Here is a 5338-nt window from a genome sequence, read left to right on the forward strand (position 1 = left end):
CTACAAGGATATATTGTACAACATGGAAAAATAGCCAGTATTTTATAATAACTGTAAATGGAGTATGACTTTTAAAAATTGTGAATCACTGTATTGTACACCTGTAACTTATATAGTATTATACAGCAACTATACTTCAATAAAATTTTTTTAAAAACTAGACCATACATATCATATAATAGTGTGTAACTAAAAGAATGATTTGGATTAGTTCTCAACCCTGGTTACACACAGGATTATCTGAGTAGCTTTTGAAAAATAGCTGCTGGAGTCCCACCCCAAACCAATTAAATCAATCTCTTGGTGTAAGTTAGGGTGAGAGTCACTGAGTTATATTTGGTAGTTACCTTGGAGGGACGTCCATAACAAATCACCAAAGATTCCAAGAAGGATACATAACATAATGCCATTTTTTAACAACAAGGACAAAGAGCCTCAATATGAGTGTGTGTATCTATATCTTTATACTACATTTATGTTTAGTGTCTATAGATACACTATATAGATATAATATACTTACATGTCATATATTACATATAGTATATATAACATAATTTCCCCAGTGGCTCAGCAGTAAAGAATCTACCTGCAATGCAGGAGACCCAGGTTTGATCCCTGGGTTGGGAAGATCCCCTGGAGAAGGACATGGCAGCCCACTCCAGTATTCTTGCCGGGAGAATCCCATGGACAAAGGAGCCTGGCGGGCTACAGTCCATGGGGTCACAAAGAGTACAACATGAATGAGCACACACTGCACGTATATAACATACAGTAACACATGGAAAAGGTGCATATATGTCAACATGAAAAAAATACATAAATATACACACATTAGGTAAGAAATGGGGTACAAATGGTTCATAAGTGGGAGACAGAGAGAGGAAGCAGAGGGAAGATAGGAAGAAGCTTAAAAAAGAAAAAGAAGCTTACAGTTGCTCTTCACCATATAAAACAGCATATATTCTCATAGCAATTATCTCAAGGAAGTGAAATTTCAGGTAAGTATTTATAAATCTCTGGGTTAAAAAAAACATTTTCTAAATGTAAAAAACATTTTCATGGGGTTTCCCCAGTGGTACAGTGGATAGAAATCTGTCTGCTAATCAGGGGACACGGGTTGGATCCCTGGTCTGGGAAGCAACTAAGCCCCTATGCCACAACTACTGAGACTGCACCCTAGAACCTGCAAGCCACAACAAGTGCAGCCCACGGGCGCCTAGAGAAGCCACCGCAATGAGACGCCTGCACACCACAAGAGTAGCCCCCATTCTCTGCAACTAGAGAAAGCCCATGTACAGCTTGTGTGCAATTGTACCAGTGCAACCAAAAATAATAAATGAATGAATTATGAAAAAATTGTCATTGTTTATATAATCAGAAAAAACTTTTACATTATCTTTTTTTTTTTTTTTTCCCAAGCTGTCTTCTGCTTATGGCTTTAGCACACACAGTGTTCCCTGCTGGAAGAATGCGCCTCTGATCCTCTGCCTGGCTAACTCTTCCTTATCTTTAAGAGCTCAACTTACGTATCAGTTCCTCAGGACTCCTTCCAGTTGGATCAGAATGTGTTCCCTCTGTCACGTTCAATCCTATCCCGCTGTCCTTTGCTGTCAGAGCCCTTATCAGAGTTTGAGATGAGATGTGTACTTAGAGCACATACATGTGTGGACACAGGGCATGTCTTTTCCCCGCTCTAGAGTGGGAGCCACAAGCAGTCGGGACCAGCTCTGCTTGGCTCCCAGTGAATTCCCATTCCTTGCCCAGGGTTGGGCACACACAGAGATCTCACAAAAAAAACAAACAAAAACAACCTTGGTAAGTGCTTGGATCATTTCTCTGAATTTAGGAACTTTCCACATGTCCCTACTTGCACCTTAACGAGATTTTGTGCTCTCTGATGTCTGAGACTGTGCCTTCTACCTTTCAGGTGTCTCTTGAGTGCTCTACAGATCTCTGGCTGATTGGATAAGTTGCTAACCCTGGTTTCCCCACGAGTAATAGCATTTTTCCTACCAGGACCACTGCTGCTGTCTCCTCCTGCTGCTCTGGGAGAAAGATAAGTGGAGATAAAGTTCCCAACTACCCCCAGAGGTCTCAGCTCTTTTGAGTATACTTAGATGTTCTTTAGTTGCCAAGACAATTACAAGTCTTTTTTTTATTTTGTAGGTTGTTCCCTTCTTCACTCCCCCCAATGGTGGAGCTTACTGTCTCCTCTTACTATGGACTTCATTACAGCCCCCCCAAACACCTATGTTGAATTCCTAATCCCTAGTATCTCAGAATGTGACTATATTTTGAATGAGGGCCTTTAAAGAAGTAATGAAATTAAAATGAAGCCATTTGAGTGGGTCTTAATCCAATCTGACTAGTGGCCTTATGAAAAGAGGGAGAAACACCAAGGATGCACGTGAACAAAGGCAAGGCCATGTAAGGACAGAGAAAGTGGCCACCTGCAGACCAAGGACAGCTCTCAAGAGAAACCAAACCTGCTGACTCCTTGATCTTGGCCTTCTAACCGCTAGGACCATGAGAAGATAAATTTCATTGTTAAGCCATCCAGCCTGCAGTATTTCGTTCCGGCAGCCATGGCACAGCAGTTTATCTCTGCTGAAGAACTCAGTGAGGTCCCAAGGGCTCTCCAGGCCACTGAGAGGCCCCACCCTTTGTTCCCTCCATGATGTCAATCAACTACTTGCCCCAGGAAGGGCAACAACCTTTCAGCCAGTGTCTTCTGAAGGGTGAGTCTCTTACTCTTCTGGGTCATGTTTCTGCCACTCTCTCCACCTCTACTAGAAGCTGGGGACAGCTTTATCTTTTCTCTGTTCCTAGGACTTTTCAATCCTAGGACCACAGAAAGCTCGCTCTCTGAGAAACGTAAAACCACTCAGAGTGCCTGCCAGAGGTTTTGTCACCAAAAGGAACACTCAGACCCCACTCCTCTGCTTCACTAGTCAGAAACCACAATATTTGTTCTGGAAACATGATTAAGGAAATAAAATGACAAGGAAAACACAGCTTTTTACCATATGTTTATGGCAGTTTATAATCTACAATCAATGTTGAGAAAATAAAAATTGGCCTTTTGGGCATATGTTTCTTCAATAAAAGTGATCAAGGTGAACCCAGTCAGAGAAAACAGTAACAAGAAATAGAAAAGAATGAATGAAGTTTGATACCTTGACATCAAGGAGTCTTTATTATTAAACATTTTATTTTTAAAAATGGTAGAACAAAGTGCGAAATGACTGGCACCAACTGAAATAACTCTTTTACATTTTGCTTTATCATATAAACAGTAACATTTTTCTTACTACCAAGTCTCTGTCTCACGATGTAAGCCTCATTGGGTTCATGGGATAATGGAGTGAACACAGAGACAAGTCTGATTTGCAGAACCACAGGATACTTTTACTGTCCTCATTTCACACTCCAGCATCAGGAGAGGCAACATGATATTACAAGCCCTCTTCAGAGGAAGGCTATAACAAAGGCCTACAAAGGATATGTAGGTTAAGCCCCCTTCTCCCACACTGCAATGTCCATCCCAGCCACCACCCAATTCATGCTCTCTCATCACCATGACAACCTCCATCAGTCATAAGCAGCCAGAATACTATCAACCAAGAAGTAAAGCATAAGCCTTTATCCTCAGCTGATGTGGGTTTATTTCAAATAATGATCTTGTTTCTCAGCATAAATTCTTGCCTTATTACAACAACAAGTAGCCAGTCACCAGCACTGGAGAGATACAAGGGCTTCTGGGCTCTTGGTGCCAAAAATTGCTTAGATTTTGATTTCCTTTTCAATATCCAATTAAGGGTAAGACTACATAAATCGTCAGCTTCCCAGCTAACTCCAACTATAGCTCAGTCATTAAATGAGACTAAAATGATCTCAAATAAAAGGCAATGCCGAATGATACTAGGCAACAAATTAATCACACACAGTCCTTACCAAAAAGAAAATGAAAGTAATATCATAAAGGCCAACTATGTCTGCAGTTGTTTTAACCTCAGCTTGGGTGCCCAGTGCAGCATAACCCCTTTTGATGAACTATTTCTAGAAGCTTCCTAAACCAAAATATCTGTTAAAAATATTTCAGTGTATTTGAGATGACTCAGTTAAAGATAGAGCAATCCATGGCTGTAATTATGAGGGAATTATAATAGCTTTTCTACACAAGCTGAGGGCAGAGTAATTATTCTTCATATAGTTTGCAACCCTGAACTGAGTAAAAGTCAACACTGCTATGTAAAGCGGATAGAAGAACACATAATTGACAAATATGTCTGCCATTTGGAGGTCTACTGATAAGTTGGTTTTCATCTCTTGATAAGTGAATTTTGTATTGTCTACTTTAAAGGCTTAAGTACAATCTCTGAGGGTAGCTGTGTGCATTTAAATTAAACTGTAGGACACTGAGGACACTTTTCTTTACATTGAACATAACACCACACTGAAGAGTTCCAAACTCATGGAAGGGAAACGAAAGGGCCTGTTTTAATGATGAGAGAAACACAGACACTTAATTGTAATACAGGTCAATAGTATGTACATCAGTGGTAAGGACAAGCAAGACCATTAACTGTGCTAAAGTAAATAACATCAATATTGCCTGGAAGGTTAAGGAAAAACTCAATGAAGAAGGAATATTTAGATTGAGTCTTGAAAGGTGAAAAGGACCCTATGAGGGAGTTTAAGTAAAACAATCTCTATCTGAAGATGACATTAAAAAAATCATAAGGAATCCACACACACACAAATCTGTTGGTGCTAATAAACAAGTTCAGCAAACTTGATGGATATAAGATCAAAATCAGTATACTAAATAGTTAAGTCAGTTTTATTAACATACACTTGGAAATGAACAATGTGAAAATAAAATTAAGAAAATAATTCAACTTAAAATAGCATTAAAAAAGAATAAAATATGAGCAAATTTAACAAAAAAGCCTAAGACTTATACACTTAAAATTTAAAAGAAAAACACTGACAGAAATTAAATAAAACTTAAGTAGGCAGAAAAATACTTCATGTTCATTAAATGGAAGACTTACTGTTCTTAAGATGGAAATACTCCCAAACTGGTCTACAAATTCAGTACAGTCCCTACAAAAATTCCAGCTATCTTTTGGGGCAGAAACTGACAAGCTGATTCTGAAATATATATGCAAATATAAGGGACAAAGAACAGCCAAAAAATCTTGAAAAATAAGAACAAAGTAGGACTTATGTTTTCTGATCTACTTTGAAACAGCAATTATTTCTTGGACATGATACCTAAAGTACAAGCAATTAAAGAATAAATTAGATTTCATAAAAATTAAAAACTATTGTG

This window comes from Cervus elaphus, chromosome 20 (genome assembly GCF_910594005.1).
Source record: "Cervus elaphus chromosome 20, mCerEla1.1, whole genome shotgun sequence".
Lineage (NCBI taxonomy): Eukaryota > Metazoa > Chordata > Mammalia > Artiodactyla > Cervidae > Cervus > Cervus elaphus.